This window comes from Lepidochelys kempii, chromosome 4 (assembly GCF_965140285.1).
Source record: "Lepidochelys kempii isolate rLepKem1 chromosome 4, rLepKem1.hap1, whole genome shotgun sequence".
Lineage (NCBI taxonomy): Eukaryota > Metazoa > Chordata > Testudines > Cheloniidae > Lepidochelys > Lepidochelys kempii.
Window position 1 is genome coordinate 69,078,443 of NC_136383.1, and position 18,281 is coordinate 69,096,723.

Genomic DNA, 18,281 nt, shown 5'->3' on the forward strand with positions numbered 1-18,281 from the left:
GAGCACTATCCTGGAGGAGGAGGATGGACTACATATGGACTATCCTTGGACTATAAGGTGGATAGAAAGCTGGCTAGATTGTCGGGCTCAACGGGTAGTGATCAATGGCTCCATCTCTAGTTGGCAGCCGGTATCAAGTGTCGGTCCTGGGGCCGGGTTTGTTCAATATCTTCATAAATGATCTGGAGGATGGTGTGGATTGCACCCTCAGCAAGTTTGCAGATGACACTAAACTGGGAGGAGAGGTAGATACGCTGGAGGGTAGGGATAGGCTACAGAGGGCCCTAGACAAATTGGAGCATTGGGCCAAAAGAAATCTGATGAGGTTCAACAAGGACAAGTGCAGAGTCCTGCACTTAGGACGGAAGAATCCAATGCACCGCTACAGACTAGGGACCGAATGGCTCGGCAGCAGTTCTGCAGAAAAGGACCTAGGGGTTACAGTGGATGAGAAGCTGGATTATGAGTCAACAGTGTGTCCTTGTTGCCAAGAAGGCCAATGGCATTTTGGGATGTATATGTAGGGGCATTGCCAGCAGATCGAGGGACATGATCGTTCCCCTCTATTCGACACTGGTGAGGCCTCATCTGGAGTACTGTGTCCAGTTTTGGGCTCCACACTACAAGAAGGATGTGGAAAAATTGGAAAGAGTCCAGCGGAGGGCAACAAAAATGATTAAGGGACTGGAACACATGAGTTATGAGGAGAGGCTGGGGGAACTGGGGATGGTTAGTCTACGGAAGAAAAGAATGAGGGGGGATTTGATAGCTGCTTTCAACTACCTGAAAGGGGGTTCCAAAGAAGATGGCTCTAGAGTGTTCTCAGTGGTAGCAGATGACAGAACAAGGAGTAATGATCTCAAGTTGCAGTGGGGGAGATTTAGATTGGATATTAGGAAAAACTTTTTCACTAGGAGAGTGGTGAAACACTGGAATGAGTTATCTAGGGAGGTGGTGGAATCTCCTTCCTTTGAAGTTTTTAAGGTCAGGTTTGACAAAGCCCTGGCTGGGATGATTTAATTGGGGATCGGTCCTGCTTTGAGCAGGGGGTTGCACGAGATGACCTCCTGAGGTCCCTTCCAACCCTGATATTCTAAGATTCTGTGATTCTATGTGTGTAGAATATCCAACAGCTTATGGTGTCTTCTACCTCCTTGAGAGGTATTTGTAAGGTATGTGCCACCCTCTTAGTCAGGTCTTGGAAGAGTTTAAAATCGCCTGCCATAACGGTAGAGGGGGCATTACTGCCTCATCTAGAGAGGAGGAAGAGATGTTGGTATGTGGTGTAACCTCCTACTCTAGTCCAACCTTCTGCTCCTTCCAGGATCTCCTCAGGAGGTTCTGAGGCTCTAAAGACAGTGGCTGAGGGGGTATGCCTTGCAGTCTCTGGGTGCGTAATGCTAGACATCCAGCAGGCATGTGCCTATAAGCTGCCCATGGATCCCAATAGGGTCACTGGGGTGGTGCAAAAGCCCATAATTAGTCATACCACAGGAGTTGAGGTCCAGACCTATCGTGAAGGGATACCTGGGAAGGCCCGGGTTGGTAGCGGGAGGAAGCATAGTGAGATGGATGGGAGAAGACCTCCTGGTCACTATCCATCTCTCCACTGGGACATGGTGGAGCTGATGCAGAGATTGGAGGTGCATGGCTCAGTGCCAGTGCTGATCCGGTGCTCAAGATGTGCCTGGTACCAAATAGGGAGACTCCAGTACCTCAGATACCATGAGGTCTTTAGAGAATCTAAATTCCTGAGGTGCTGCAGTAATCAGTTCCATCAGTTGTTGCCAGTAATAAATCGGCAGTACAGAGAGAGCTGGCGATGTTGGCCGCACTGAGCAGTCTGATGATAGTTGCCTTGCAGTCATCAGTACCAAGGGCATCCATACCAATGTCGTCTTCCCAGAAGTGACACGGTCTCCACTCCTCTCCCTGTCTGATGGTACTGCTGCTTCAGTGTCTATGCCCATGGGGTCTTTAGGCAAGCCATCAGTATCTGTCACACCAGACCCATGAGATCTGTGGGTACCATGCTTGGGTGCCATCGATACCAAGGAGACCAAACATGCTGAGGATCTCCTCTGGCTGGTTCAGGGCTCACTGTGAGGGCTCAAAGCTCTCTTTTTGGAGGTATTACATGGGGAGTCCGAGGATTTCTTCCTCGATTCACTGGCCTTGGTGATGGAAATCCGTGGACAAGACTGATATTGCCTGGGAGACACTGGGCACGGGTCAGATGCAGGTGAAAAGCTCCATCCATGAGGAGCAATTTTAGTTTCAATTACTGTTTTTTTCAGGGTCTGGTCTTTAGCTACTAACAGAAGGTACACTTGTTCTGAATATGGCCCTCTCAGAGGCAACAGACACAGTGGGAATGTTCATCCATTACTGGAATGGACTCCTTGCAGGAGAGGCACTTGGGGGTAGAAGTCATTAGCTGAGGCTGTCCAGCTGATGGAGAATTATATGGTTGCCTTACGGGCATATAGTGAAAGACTGCTTGAAACAAAGGGGTCAACTTTGGCAGAGGAAAGCCCTGGGAAGTCAGGGCTGAGGGGCTGGCAGGTTCTGGTAGGGAAGCCTGGATAACGTAGGGCAGAATCTGGGAAGAAGAGCACGAGCCACCTGCTGTTCCTGAGAAAGGAAAACCAGGGTGCTGGTTCTGGCTTGTTTTATTGTTTAAGATCTGCCCAAGGGTCTGGGCCAGGTTCTGATCTTGCCCCCACCCAGGGCCAGTAGCCTGCTTTCATGAGGGTGTCCACGTAGCATGAGCTGAAGCTGCCCATACATGGAGTGCAGCTATGTGCAGGCAGGCAAGAAAGCTGGACAGGCAAACTAAGCCTGGCCAAGCTGACCATCCCCATCTATGTGGATGGGGCTGAGGTGACAGGTCTGTTTGACTTAGGGTGTGATCAAATCCTCTCCAGGACCACTTGGTAGAGGACACAGGGCCCCATGGGGAGACCATTTACCTACAAAATGTTCATAGCAGTGTTAAGCTATCCAGGTATGCAGGCCAAACGAACCATAAGGGAACGCACTGGGTCCCTACCAGTGGGTATGGTCTGTAAATCACTTATAGGAATTCTTGTAAATTTTAGATTGGAGAAAAAAATATGTCAGAAGTGATTTTTACCTACCTATATTAAAGAATTAGAAATTAAAATGTTTGTGCATGATAAATACCTTTATTTACCTCTTACACGCCTGCTCATCTTAATAATTCTACAAAAAAATCTGTTCTAATTGGCAGCTTTCACATCTCTTGGATGGTCCCTCACACAGACTTAAGCCACACCACATAGAGAATTGAACCGTTTCAAGACTGAAGTTTGCTGCTGAAATGGTTACATATATCCACACTGATCAGCCTATTTTCTTTAACTTAGCGCATTACTGCATTTATGCCAAAACTCCATTGTCCAGCCCTCTAGAGCATGTACACAGTAGGTACTGTAGTTTCCATTGTATCAGTGACAGCTGGTAGTGCCACCTATACTTATAGTTGCCTGACACTAGCTGTCACAAATGATAGATCCAAAATTAGTGGATACTTTTTTATTTTAATCTCTATGTCTCAGTTCTCCATCTGTAAAATGGGGATAATACTACCCCCTTTGTTTTCAGGAGCGTAGTGAAATGTAATGAACATTTGGAAAGCACTAAGATGCTATAGTAATGAATGCTATAGGAAAACCCTTGAGGAAATTAATTATTCTGCATTGAGAATGGAGTTTGAATATCTTGCAGGAAATAATGGGAAGGTGGGCATGTGTGACATTATTGACATAAATTGTGACTATATAGATCATTGTTGCAACCACTGTTGTATATTTGCAGCAAATATTGTACAAACGTTGTCATGTGAGGTGTCTATAAAAAGGTTATGATTTGCTGGTTATGATTATGCTATCTGTATGCATGTATCATTTTTGTAGTTGAAATTATGAATATTGGCTATGTACTTGTATCTCAATGTGTTTGATTCTAAATAGCCTCAATGAAGTATTTGGTCAGCTTCTTGAGAAGGGACTATTCTCAGTAAGTGCCCGATCAAGAAACACTTAATTGACAATGGACTTTGGGAGATGTGAATCTACATCTGAGCTTTCCTGGGAACGTTCAAACTAACATGTAAACAATGGCATCAGCCTGCAAACTGAGTCATGCATGGACATGTGACTTACCCATGTGACTCCAAGCTCCATCTTGCTGTTGTGATTTTCCATAGTAAGAACAAAGAGGGGGTCCTTCCATGGGAAGAGAATATAAAAGGCCCTGAAAACCCCTCCTTCTTGTCTTCAATCCTGCTTCTTACTTCTTGAGGAACCTTGCTACAAACTGAAGCTCTGAACTAAGGACTGAATGACCCATCCCAGTTATGGATGTACTCTGAGACTTGATTTGAACCTGCATTTTATTATATCATGGCTGCAAGCCTAAACCAAGAACTTTGCCAGTACTGTATGTAATTGATTCCATTTAACCAATTTTAGCTCTCATCTATATATTTTTTCCTTTTATGAATAAACCTTTATTTTAGATTCTAAAGGATTGGCAACAGCATGATTTGTGGGTAAGATCTGATTTATATATTGACCTGGGTCTGGGGCTTGGTCTTTTGGGATTGGGAGAACTTTTTTTCTTTTACTGGAGTATTGGTTTTCATAACCATTCATTCCCATAACTAGTGGCACTGGTGGGGAAACTGGAGTGTCTAAGGGAATTGCTTGTATGACTTGTGGTTAGCCACTGGGGTAAACCCAAAGTCCTCTCTGTCTGGCTGGTTTGGTGTGCCTAAAAAGTGGAGAAACCCCAGCCTTAAGCTGTAAGTACCCTGCTATAAGCAATTTGCCCTGAATTGATACTCTCAGAAGTGTCCCACCAAGGACAGCATCGTTACAGCATAGCACACATTAAACAACAAGGATAAAACATAATATTAACTAGCTACTTATTAAATAAGCATTGTTCATTCTCTGCAGTGAATGAGGAAGGGGTTCGGGGGGGGGGGGAGGGAATAGTTTATCATTGTGATACAGGTGTGCCAGAGAGCAGTGGGAGAGGGAAAATATATAAGCCATAGGCTAATTAAGGCATGGTTCCCTGTAGACTAGGGAGGGTAGCTACAGGTTAATTAGAGCACCTGCAGTCAATTAAGGCCCTGTCAGGAACCTAATAAAACCCCCTGCTTCAGGCAGAAGGAGAGAGGACTAGAGCTTGGAGGTATGCTGTGTGATTTGAAAGATGGGTGAACTGAAGTAAGGGAGACCGTCCCAGTGTCTAAGGTCTGCAGGTATCTTCCCACCCCCACCCCACCCCCAGGAGGAAAATGGTAAAAACCTGCAGGGGTTGAGAGGGGCTGGGGCCCAGAGTGAGGAGCAAACTCAGACACCTCTCCTGCTTCCCTCCTTTATCACCTTCCTGGGCCACAAGTGGGGCCCTTGGTACCCCAAGAGCAGGAGTAAGGTGTGGAATCTTAGCCCCCAGCCAAGAAAAGTGCAGGACCCACCATACTAACATTGGCTATCTTGTCACACCATGTAATGTAAAGACTACATGATACATACAGCAGGGGCTGAATTAAGGTTGTGCAGGCAACTTTAATTCAGATATTTTCCCAATATCTGAATGCTAGACTCTGCAGCCTTAATCTTGTTTTAATGCATTTTAAAAAAATCTAATTATATAGACACTGCCATGCTCAGGCTCGAAAGGCTGAGGACTATTTTACAGTCTCCCTCACTCCAGAGAGAAGAAAACATTTAATAGGGGATCTCACTGACTGATTCAAAGGGCTGAAAGGACCTTACAAAAGTGGTTCAGAACATTTGACTGGAGGTCCCCTTTCAGTGGATTGGCAGTTTGGCTGCTCCTGTGTTTCTCCTACTAGAGATGTAAGTCTATGGAGACCCCACCAAGCACTTGAGAGCTTAAACCTAACATTTGAAGTGCGTACAGTGCTTGTACCCTGACCTAATAACTGTAATATTTTAGTTAGTTTTCAACATTTTCTTTACAATGAGGAAAGCTAGATTCTAGGACTCAATTCTGTAGCAAGTTCTGTGGATTACATTTGGCCTTAGATTAATCTTACCTGAATTTACATATTGGTGCTTTATATTTGGTTAATAACAAGACTGGTTTTATGTCTATTTTCTATGTTAGAAGATATGGGAGATTTGTTTTGTGTTAATTCATTTTAGAAGGTGGAAGAACACTAATCTAGGAAACAGTCCCTAGACTCTCAACTGAATAAAAATAGTTCTTGTGTGGCTGTCACATAGCAAGTTTTAAAAACTGAAAAGATGCATGCGACAACTGAATTGTAGAAGAAAGAGACAAGTTGGAGAACATGAAAAAGGAAAATATCTAATCTGTGAAAGCATCATTATTTAATAATTCTGCACCATCTGTGGTACTCTACAAAACGAGCTCACAATTAACAGCATGCTGAGCTTGTGGTATTCATTGCAGGACTGGGGCCTAGGCTACAACCAACCTGTGTTGTCACACCCCCAGCTGGGAAGTGAAAATTACACAACTGTGTGGTCCTCAATCCAGTGCTGGTACCAGCTAGCAGGGATTTTCTTGTAGCTCAGACAGGAGGGTCTCATGCTTTCAGAGCAACTAAGTTAAAGGCAGAAAAATGCTAGGCATAAGCAGACTAAGCAATTGCTTGGGGGCCCCTATTAATTATTAGCCTATGGGGGAGAAGAGGATGATTCCTGCTGTGGGGGGCAATGGGCTAGCAGCAGTATTGGTTATAGCTAGGCCCTACCAAATTCTTGGCCACGGAAAAACACATCATGGACCCTGGAATCTGATCTTTTGTGTGATTTTTTTTTTTACCCTAGACAATACATATTTCACAGGGGAGATGAGTATTTCTCAAATGGGGGGGGTCCTGACCCAAAAGGGAGTTCCAAGGTTATTTTAGGGGAGGGGTCACAGTATTGTCACCCTTACTTCTGCAATGCCTTCAAAGCTGTGTGGCTGGAGCGTGACGGCTGTTGGCCAGGCGCCCAGCTTTGAAGGCAGTGCCCCATCATCATTAGCGCAGAAGTAAGGGTGGCAAAACCATATGATGCCACCCTTTCGTCTTCCTTCAGAGCTGGAGAGCCAGAGTAGTGGCTGCTGACTGAGGGACCAGCTCTGCAGGCAGTAGTGCAGAAGTAAGGCTGGCAATATTATACTATTCCATACACAGGTGCCAACAGCTGGAGCACTCATGGGGAAAAATTAGCAGGTGCTCTGCACCCACTGGCAGCCAAGCTCCCTCTGTTCCCACCTTGCCACCCCCACGGCCTCCTCCTCCCTGTCCCAAGTATGCTGCATCCCTGCTCTTCCCCCACCCTCCCTCCCAGTGCTTCCTGACCCCACTGCCTAACAGCTGTTTAGCAGTGCTTAGGATTTTCGAGGAGGGAGGGGGAGAAGTGGAGACAGCGCATTCAGGAAAGGCGGTGGGGCAGGGACTTGGGGCTAGGGTGGGAAGAGGCAGGCCAGGGAGAGGTTGAGCACCCCCAGGCGAAGGGGAAGTCAGCATCTATGATGCCATCCTTACTTCTGCACTGCTGCTGGCAGTGGCTCTGCCTTCAGAGCTGGGCTCCTGGCCAGCAGCTGCCACTCGCCAGCTGCCCATTTCTGAAGGCAGAAGGGCAGCAGTACTGCAATTTCTCTCTTCTTCCCCCTCCCCCAACAACAACCTTGCAACACCCCCCACAACTCCTTTGTGTACAATTACAGAACTGTGAAATTTCATAGTTAAATATCTGAAATCATGGAATTAATTATTTTTAAAACCCTATGACCATGAAATTGACTAAAATGGACCCTGAATTTAGTAGGGCCCTAATTTTAGTCCTGCTGTTGCTGTGAAGGCTCACCTTTCCGCATTAGCTGAGGTATAACTCCAGTCTTACCCCTCACCCAACTTCCATCCACGCCCAAATGTCTCCAGCTCGGGCCAGGTGGGGTTTTAAAGGTGAGCTAGCCAGGAGGCGGCGGGGGCTCTAGGGGCGATGCGGGAGCGAGGACGTAGCCCGGCTCACAGCTGCGGTGAGGACACCCCGCCGGGGCCAGCGCCAGGGCTCCGTGTAGCTGCGATGCTGTCACAGGGAGGGAGGGAGGGAGGGAGGGAGGTCGCCGCCGCACTACAGGCGGGGGAGTGGCCCCAGCGGGCGGGGCGGGGCAGGGCAGCGACTGTGCTGAGCCCCACCCAGCCCAGGAGCCGGGGCTTAGTCGCCCGGCGCTGCTGCCTGCCCCGGGGCCAAGCTTTGCGGGGCGCCCCCTTAGAGTGAGGGGCGCCGGCTTCCGCGCGGGAGCTGCCAGGAGCAGGGCCGGGCCCTGCGGGGAGAGACAGCGTGGGATACCCCAGCCGCGGACAGTACCGGAAGTGAGCCACGGCGTGGCGGAAGTGGCGTGGCTGCTGTGCGCATGGGCGGGAGGAAGCCCCGCCCACGCGCGGAGTGGGGTGGGGTGGGGTGGGGTGGGGCCGGCTGAGCGAGCGCCTGCGAGAGGAAGTGGGACCCCGCCCCGCGCAAGCGTCTGGGCCCTGCCCATGACTCGGAGCAGGAGGGTGCGCGAGCGCCTCCCTCGGGAGCAGCAGGCGGCGCTACGCGGCCAGGTACGGCGGAGGGACACCGGACGGGGCAGGCTCGCCCGGGCGCTACGTGACGGTAGCTGCCGCCCGGGCCCTGGGACTGCGAGGATGGGGAGCGTCTGGTCTGGAGTCAGCGCTGGGGGGGGGCGCGGTAGTTCTTGTGCTGGGGGGGGAGGGGTGTCAGTATCCCCCGAGCCTGGGGGCTGTGGCGCCTGTGGGCGCTGCCGGTGCCCGTAGTGGTGCTGTGCCTGTTTCCACGCTCTCCTGGCCTGCCAGGGGCTATGGGCTTCTCTGCGCCTGTCTCCTGGGGCGCTGTGCGGCGGCGAGCGGGTCATGTGCAGGTGTTACTCCCCGCCGAGCCCCTAGTGCGTGCCTGGGGCAAGTTGGCTGCGGTCTCTGTGCAGTGGGTTGAAGCTGGGGGTCCATGTTGCTCTGTAGTCCTGCCATGGTAATTGCCACGGTGACGGTTTCTGCCTGAGAGATTTCAGAGTAGCAGCCGTGTTAGTCTGTATTTGCAAAAAGAAAAGGCGTACTAGTGGCACCTGAGAGAGTGTTTATAAGGGAGATGGCATACACAGCATTGGTGGCTGCCTAAGAACATATGAGTAAGGTAGCTGAATTCCTGATTTTTTTTTTTTTTTGTTGCTTCTAAAGCTTTAACCTCAAGAAATGACAGTGCTGTTTGCTGGCATCTCTACAGGCATAGGACAAGGTCTTTCTCCTTAGAAACTCCCCATCTTGAATATTATTGTATAATCAGCTGCAATATTTATTCCTTTGATGCACATGCTCCCTGTTTTTAGCAATGAATAACTCCATCTGCTTTTGTTTCCTCACCTGACATCACCTTGGCTGGTAAAATGGCTCTAACACAAGGAAGATGGATTATGAGACACTCATGTTGGAGCATGCCAGTTTGCCCCTTAAATAGCTAGAGAAGATATTGGAAGAGATTAGTAACATGAATTGATGTAGAATTGTAGGACTGAGAGGTCGTCTAGTCCAGTCCCCTGCACTCAAGAAAGGACCAAGCCTTATCTAGAACATCCCTGACAGATGTTTGTCTAATCTACTCTTAAAAATCTCCAGTGATGGAGATTCCACAACCTCCCTAGGCAAGTTATTCCAATACTTAAACACCGTGACACAGTTTTTTCTAATGTCCAACCTAAACCGCCCTTGCTGCAATTTGAGACTGTTGCTTCTTGTCCTCTCCTCAGAGGTTAAGAACAGTTTTTCTCATTCCTCCTTTTATGTACTCAAAAACTGTTATGTCCCCTCTGTCTTCTCCAGACTAAACAAACCCAATTTTTTCATTATTTCCTCAGAGGTCATGTTTTCTAGACCTTTTATCGTTTTTGTTGGCCTCCTCTGGACTTTGTCCAATTTGTCCATATCTTTCCTGAAATGTGGCGCCCAGAACTGGACCCAATATTCCAGCTGAAGCCTGATCAGCATGGAGTAGAACGGAATAATTACTTACAGCACTCCTGCTAATACGTCCCAGAACGTTCTTTTTTTGCAACAGTGTTGTACTGTTCACTCATGTTTAGCTTGTGCTCCATTATGTCCCCCAGATCCCTTTCCTGCAGTACTCCTTCCTAGGCAGTCATTTCCCATTTTGTCTGTGTGCAACTGCTTGTTCCTTCCTAAGTGGAGTACTTTGCATTTGTCCTTATTGAATTTCATCCTATTTATTTCAGACCATTTCTCCAGTTTGTCCAGATCATTTTGAATTTTAATCCTGTCCTTCAAAGCACTTGCAGCCCCTATCAGCTTGATATTGTCTGCAGACTTTGTGTACTCTATGCTGTTGTCTAAATCACTGTTGAGGATATTGAACAGAACTGGACCCAGAACTGATCCTGTGGAACCCACTTGATATGCCCTTCCAGCTTGACTGTAAACAACTGATAACTATTCTCTGGGAACCATTTTCCAACCAGTTATGCACTCACTTTATAGTAGCTCCATCTAGGTTTTATATCCCTAGTTTGTTTATGAAAGTCATGTGAGACTGTACCAAAAGCCTTACTAAAGTCAAGATATACTACATCTACCGCTTTCCCCGCCATTCACAAGGCTTGTTACCTGTCAAAGAAAGCTGTTAAGTTGGTTTCGCACAGTTTGTTCTTGACAAATCCATGCTGATTGTTACTTATCACCTTATTATCTTTTAGATGTTTGCAAATTGATTGCTTAATAGTTTGCCCCTATTATCTATCTGGGTACTGAATTTAAGCTGACTGGTCTGTAATTCCCTGGGTTGTCCTTATTTCCCTTTTGGCACTATATTTGCCCTTTTCCAGTCCCCTGGAATCTCTCCCCTGACTTTTTGAAGAGAATTGCTAATGGCTCAGATATCTCCTCAGTCAGCTCCTTGAGTATTCTAGGATGAATTTCATCAGGCCCTGGTGACTTGTAAAACATCTAACTTGTCTAAAGCTATGTCTACACTACAGAGTTTTGTTGATGCAAATTATGCTGATGTATGCACCAGCCTCTGCCTCAGGATTGGTTGCTTCCGGCTGCTGACTGAACAAGTGTTCAGGCTGGTGAATGTTCTACTTAGAGACAGCATGCCAACATACTCTCCCCCAACACACACACTCCCTATCACACACTTTTCCCCCATACTTCTGTGGGCTTCTTGTGTTAGTGTTCAGCAATGTCAGTTTGGTCATATTTGAGTCTGAAAAGTTACACATTTTAAATCACTTTTGAAAATAGCACTCAAATATGACCAAACTGACATTGAACACTAACACAAGAAGCCCACAGAAGTGTGGAGGAAAGCGTGTGACAGGGAGTGTGTGTGTGTGTTGGGGGGAGAGTGAGTATGTTGGCATGCTGTCTCTTTAAGTATAGCATTCACCAGTCTGAACACTTGTTCGGGCAGCAGCTGGAAGCAACCAATCCTGAGGCAGAGGCTGGTGCATAAACAGCTGGTGTCCCCCTGTCCTCTCACCCCAACTCAGCGGAGACTGCTACACAGAAGAGAGGAGAGGGACACTCCGACATCAGCCTCCACCTCCCTCCCTGGCTCTGCACAGCCCATCAGGAGTCTTCCTTCCACCCCTCCCCAACAGCAGCCTACACTGCCTGCCACTGTGATCCTAGTGCTGGGGAAAGCAGGATTCTGTGATAGTGTTTTGATTCCATCTGAGTTCTCCCACAGACCAAGGGGATCCACTTCCTCCCCTGTAGTCCAGGGAGGAGTGTGTTTGCTGCCAGGAGCCGGCATGCTCAGCTGGGCAGTAGCTCTCCATGCTGAGCAATTTCAAAACTTCCTGGTGCTTTGAATTGGAATGGGCACGTGCCTGTGTAGCTGGATGTGGGGTAGCAGAGTTCAAAACGGTGAGCTGAGCAGTCACGGTGAGCATTGTGGCCTCCTAGAGGCCAATTATGGTGACATAATGAATGCAGTGTCTACACTGACTTTTTGTCGATTTAACTTTGCTGCAAAAAGCTCTACACCTTGTCAAGGTGGTTATATTTTGTCAGCAAAGCAGGAGAGTTTTGGTGGTGGGAGGAGCATTGTAACGTGTGCACCTCTGCTGCCTTTTGCCAACAAAACTGTGTAGTGTAGACAAGGCCTATGTAATTTTTAACTTGTTCTTTCCGTATTTTAGCCTTTTATCCTACCTCATTTTCATTGGCATTCACTGTTAGACATCCAATTACTACTAACCTTTTTGGTGAAAAGTGAAACAAAAAAGTCATTTAGCACTTCTGCATTTCCACATTTTCTGTTATTTTTCCCACCTCATTGAGTAACAGGCCTACCTTGTCCTTGGTCTCTCTCTTCCTTCTAATGTATGTATAGAATGTTTTCTTGTTACACTTTGTCTCTAGCTAGTTTAATCTCGTTTTGCGGCTTGGGCTTTCTAATTTTGTACCGGCATATTTGTGTTTGTTTTCTTCCTTTGTGATTTGACTTAGTTTCACTTTTTGTAGAACTCCTTTTTGAGTTTCAGATCATTGAAGATCTCCTGGTTAAGATGGGGTGATCTCGTTATACTTATCTTTTTGTACTCAGCGGGATTGTTTGCTTTTGTGCCCTTAATCATGTCTTTCTGAAAAACTGCCAACTCTCTTGAACTGTTTTTCCCCTTAGACTTGTTTCCCAGGAGATCTTACCTACCAACTCCCTGAGTTTGCTAAAGTCTGCCTTCTTGAAATCCATTATCTTTATTGTGCTGTTATCGCTTAGACAACTGTAGTACCGGTGGCAGGGAGAGTCTCTGGCACATTTCAAACCAAACACCCTGCTTCAGGTAGAATAAACAAATTTATTAACTACAAAAAATAGATTAAGTAACTATAAATCAAAGCACAAGAAGTCAGATTTGAGCAAATGAAATAAAAGCAAAACACATTCTAAGCTGATCTTAACACTTTCAGTACCCTTAAGAACTTAGATACTTCTCACCAGAGGCTGGCTGGTTGCCCTTCAGCCAGGCTCTCCCCTTTGATCAGTGCTTCAGCCACTTGGTGGTGGTTTCTGTAGAGGGAGGTGGAAGAGAGAGCATGGCTAATGTCTCTCCCTTTTATCATGTTTTCTTTCCTCTTGGCTGGGTTTGTCCTATACGTGCCCTGATGAGGTATGAACTGCCCCTCCGCTCCTGGAGAGTTTTGCCTGGGCTTGTTTTAAGCCACGAGGACACATTTTCAGCCTCATACCTATATACATGAAATTATAACCTATAACATTATTATAACAATGCTCAGTGCATCATGAGCTTTCTGAAGACACCCGACATGACAAACTTTGCATTGGATACCACACAATCAAGGTACAGAGCATCACAGTTTTCAATTGCATTGTGGTGCCCAACCTTACTACACAGGAGGGCCAATAACCCTAAACGCAACCTTGTGAGGGCCAAACAGGCTGTTTCTATGTACAGTATTGTTTATTTAAAAACAAAGTAAAGTAATCAGTGCATAAAACATATCAGAATTATAGAAAATGGGGAAAACATATGACACATAACTAATTAACATGATGACAAAATGCTAGTATATGGTGTTAACGAAGGCCACAGACCTCATGGTTGACCATATATGGCCTGCGGACCATAGGTTGGGCTCCTGTGCATTAGAGCTAATACTTCTCTCTCCTTTAGCAGATGTAACCTATGGCAACATGAAGGATTCAGTATAGACACTGATTTTAATGGAATGGTCAATTCATTTTAAGACTTGAAATTCAGAAATGGTATTGATATTGTATCTGTTTTCTAGGAATGTCACTGGTGTTATACCGTAAAGATTAAAAACTGCATTTTCATGTAATAGTGGGAATTATATCTAGAGTTTCAAATATAAAATTCCCAAATCTCCCTCTCCCCCAATTTTTTTTTAAACAAACTACAGCTATTAGTTAATTGAAAACATTTCTATATTACATAGAAATCTAAAAAATACTGGAGTTAAGGTTTGCAAACCACCTTAACTCTGATGCTTCATGTTTTAGATTGTAAGATCTTGGGACAAGAAGGTGCCCCTTTCTACGTCTGTGCAGCATCTAGCACAATGGAGCCCAATCTGGTTTACCAGTAGGCGTGACCACAATATAAAGATTAATATATTTCTATCTAATGGGGATTAGGCACACATCATGTGTATTGCAACAGCTTGAAACTTCATTTCATTTTCACTTGTAGTCAGTTACATGAACTTCTTATCTTGCCAGACCTTCCTGAATATTCCTATTCTCTGTCGCTGTTAACTGATCGGGATTGATGATATATTGTTATACCCAGCCCATAACCCTGGAGTCATCTTTAGCTATGTCTTCACTGCCAAAAACCAGGCATATATGTATAGTGAAATAACCGATTCAAGTCAGCTATCACTGTAAAAGCCTAGTGGAGGGATTTGAGTGCTCTTGTCTCCATTTGACCCCTTCAGTTTTTCCCATATCAAGTTCAAATTTATTGTCCGTGCTATTTAAGCCATTTAGAACTTTTGTTTCTCTGAACTCTTCCCTTGACCTGTTGTATTGCCCTCTGTTAGGGGGCTTATTCCTTCACCTGCTTACTTCCCTGGTCCTTCTCGCATGAACAGAGAGCAACAATACCTGAAGTCCAAAGGTGCAAACAATTCAATGGTTATTGGGGTGAACTTCCAGCAAGCATTATGCCAGTTTCCTTCCTTAGTGTCCCCCTTCCCAGCTCTGACACCACAGAGCCTTACCTGTGTCCTTGTTCCCATTACCCCCCCCCCCCTTAGGGAAACATGATTCCAATTTCCCCCCTGCTTCTTGATTGACTGCAGACTATGTAGTGAAACTTGAGTTCTGCTTAGCTATACCTTAACCAACCATTTTACTGAAATTTAACTAACCAATCCTAACATATTGTAACATGATTTAACCAATTATATCCCACCACCTTAGTTTACACCCAGCAAAATTAATTATATGGCAGACAGAAACAATCACAGAACCAGAAAACTATACAGACAAACAATAGGGAAATGGGGACTGCAATGATAGAACAACACAGAAATGAGGATTTCACATCCCAGCTATTGATAAGTGAGTTTTTGCCAGACAGGATGCTATCAAACTAAGTTTCCCTTTACATTTTCTAGGCACTTCCCTTTCTCTGGAGATGATAGGCACTATCAGTACAGAATTGTATTCCTAACAGCCCAATAGCACCTTTTCCATGTGACTAGTTTGGAATGTGAGGATGTGATTGTTTGCTTCCCAGCTTATGGCTGCCTCTGCTGCTTAGCCAAAGGCGTTAGCCTAAGAACAGGGCCTCAGACTGTCACAGTAAGAGAAGGCCCTGACACCAGCAGACAGTGATTTTTATTCTTTTTATATCTCTGTAACTAGCTAAGTGATAAGAATACACCTAAATTCTTAGCGTATAGGCCTTTACAGACAGGCCTGAATATCTATATCCTAACACCCTCAATCCCATCTATTCTTTCATTGGTTGCCTACATTTTTGACTTTCATCTACAATCATTTTGCACTTTAGCCTGTGCTGCTTTCTTTGCATAGAACGTTCTGCTTGAAACGTTGCCCTCAGTGCCTACAAGAGATTGGCCAATGGATAATCTATCGCATTGTTACCCGGGGTTCTTTCAACCCAAAGCTTTTGGTAACTTTTACTCTGTGCGAGGTGGTGTCAAGAAATAAATCAGGGGAGATATGGCCGTCGGACCGATAGATGGTTGGCACAAGCAGGACAGCACCAGAGTGCTTTCATTTAAAGCTAAACTTTACTTATTCTCAAGCACTTACACACGTCCACAACAGATTAGTAAAAACACCCCAACCCTCGATAATTACCAAAGCTGAGTGTGGCTCTCGAGTGGCACAGCAGCAGCCCGTCTGCTGATGGGGAACACAAGATGCATCCAGAGGGAGAGTCCCTGAAGAGCCCCTTCTGAGAAATCCAGCTACCTCAAACTCCCCCCACTTATTTATACATTAGTAATACAGTGATATATCCCTTAAAGAAAACTTGCAAAGCAAGCAGTTTTTAAAGGTCAAGCAAGAGGTTTCCTTATGATCATCAATTAACAGGTTCCTTTTTTTTCTCCAGTGTCCATGCCTTGCGACCCTGACAGACACATTCCTCAGGGTACATTATAGACAAGCTTCCTGTTTTTCTAAAATACATATATCGGCAATTTCAACATTCTTAGCAGGAAGGCCTGCCTTGGGGTCAAGCTGCCTTGTCTGTGGCACCCAAAACCCCCTCCCCTCCTGCCTTGGTTATGCTAAGGCTGCTGCATGACCAATCTACAGCCTGCTGACTTGACTAATTTTAGCAATAAGCAATAGTGGTGTCAGGCACTTTACTGGTTTGCCAAAGTCTCCCCGTACAGCATAATCAGTTGTAACTGATGTATATTCCTCTAACTAAAATCCAGTTTATATAATGTACATATTCTGATTGTAATTTTCTACCATGCTTCATGTATTGTCTTAGGCTCTGATCCTTCAAATATTTACTACTTTCTTTAAGCCTGTGGTTAGTCTCACTGGTGTGTTTGCAGGATTGGGGCCTTAGACTGTAAACTCACTAGAGCTGGGACTGGCTTCATGTGCATGTGTGTTGACAGTGCCGGGATGTTGTAGGCACTATCGTACTACAAATAATAAGGAATGCAAGTAATATGTTTAGATGATTTTGCAGATGTAATTGTACCAGCCAACTTCCATATAGTGAGTGGGTGCACGTGAAGCCTGTTCCTGTAGGCTAGGATCTTCTAAGCCTATGGCAATAGAGGCAATGTCAATTTAATCTTTATATAAAGTGGATGAATTAGATTTGGATTCTCTCTGTTGTAGTGGAATAATACAGGGGAGAGAGTAGTGTGTCTGGACTGCATATGGATAGGAGGTGAGGCTGTAATGTTTGTGTGAACTAGAGGAGAGCCTTCAGTTGATAAAAGGTGGTTCTTAATGGTTAAGGGAAGGTTTGGGAATAAAGAGATTTGTGGTGAATAGGGTGTGTGTTACAGGGTTGGGGTTAAATTTGTTTGTGGAACAAGCTTCCTATCTTTCAAACTTTCCATTTTCAAAACATTGTTATAGAGTTGTAAATTGACAACTCTTTTTAAGATATAAATATTTATTTAGACTGCTTTGGAACTTTCTCAAATATTTTAAAATATTGATGTGGGTACTTAATGTAAAGGAGTTTTTTCTTTCATGAGTTCTTTGAACTTGGCTTTGGTAATAGAGAATGTAAACTGACTGGTTGATCGAAAGGGTCGTAGGTAGTTGGCTGGGGTATATATTCTGGCACTAATAAGATTACGTTGTCAAGGTAATAGGAGGCGATGTTTGCACTTGGGCACTGACAGGTTGAGACCTCTTAAGGACTAAAAGAGGAAAGTGTGTTGGAGGATTGCAATTGTAATGTGGTTGGAGTCCCTAAGTGCAATCAGAGTCCCATTCTGCTATGCATGATACACACATAGTAAATATAGCCCTCTATTTTCTGTCTAGTATGTCATCTGACAGACACCTGGAAATGAATGGAAAGAAAGGAGGTGGAATTGTGAGTTGTACCATTCTGTTTTTCTCTAGATCTTAGATTGTTTGAAGATTACCACCCTTATCTGTCCTTCCAGTTATCTTTTTTCCCCTTGAATTTTCTAGTTGCTTGGCCTGCCTTTACTTCTCATTCAGCTTCCCCAAACCTTTGCAGCTTGTGAGCTCTTCCTTAGAGGAAATTGAGGCTTAGCTGATTGTAGGCTCTTCTGCCACCAGCTGCCATACATCCTTTCATACATGACTGAGAGAATTAAGATTGTCATAGGGCTTATGGCATTCATAGATTTCTTTATTTTCCTTTTTTAGACCTAGGACTTTATTTTTTTATTTAAATTCTGACAAATTAATTGTCATAGTCATGGGGGGATGCTGCATTGCAGATGTGTATTCTTCTGCCTAAGAAGCTTAGCTGATTTTACTTCTACTAACTAGAAAGTAATACTGACCCAGGGATTGACTGTTTTTCCTAGTGGAGCTGCTGAATTCAAGAGCAGAGGTAGAGAATAAAGACACATCACCAGTCCTTGCTAGTGGGAGGGATGTACATACCAAAATGTCCATGGCCAGTGCAGAAACTGGAGTGCTGTTAGATAGCAACTGTTCAAGGAAGTCAAGAGGAGAGAACACAGCTTTGGGATTAGGGTGGGA

At 45.2% G+C, this 18,281-nt stretch overlaps 2 protein-coding genes across 8 annotated transcripts in view; one reads left to right on the forward strand and one right to left on the reverse strand.

Annotated features, from left to right (window-relative positions):
- Positions 1-18,281, reverse strand: part of NEK1 (NIMA related kinase 1) — a 189,371-nt gene that overhangs the window by 151,371 nt on the left and 19,719 nt on the right. The window contains exons 1-2 of one of the 5 annotated variants that reach the window (XM_078852505.1): positions 7,887-8,125; positions 6,503-6,630 (exon numbers count right to left, since the gene is read on the reverse strand). The exons of 3 other annotated variants lie outside the window; for them this stretch is intronic. The gene's annotated coding sequence lies outside the window, so the exon portion shown is untranslated. Of the gene's footprint in view, positions 1-6,502; positions 6,631-7,886; positions 8,126-18,281 lie in introns of those variants that run through there. One more of the 5 variants, XM_078852506.1, reaches the window with a different exon arrangement.
- Positions 8,480-18,281, forward strand: part of CLCN3 (chloride voltage-gated channel 3) — a 133,985-nt gene continuing 124,183 nt past the window's right edge. The window contains exon 1 of one of the 3 annotated variants that reach the window (XR_012158626.2): positions 8,480-8,626. The gene's annotated coding sequence lies outside the window, so the exon portion shown is untranslated. The remainder of the gene's footprint in view (positions 8,627-18,281) is intronic. The other 2 variants (XM_073341613.2, XM_073341609.2) reach the window with 2 other exon arrangements.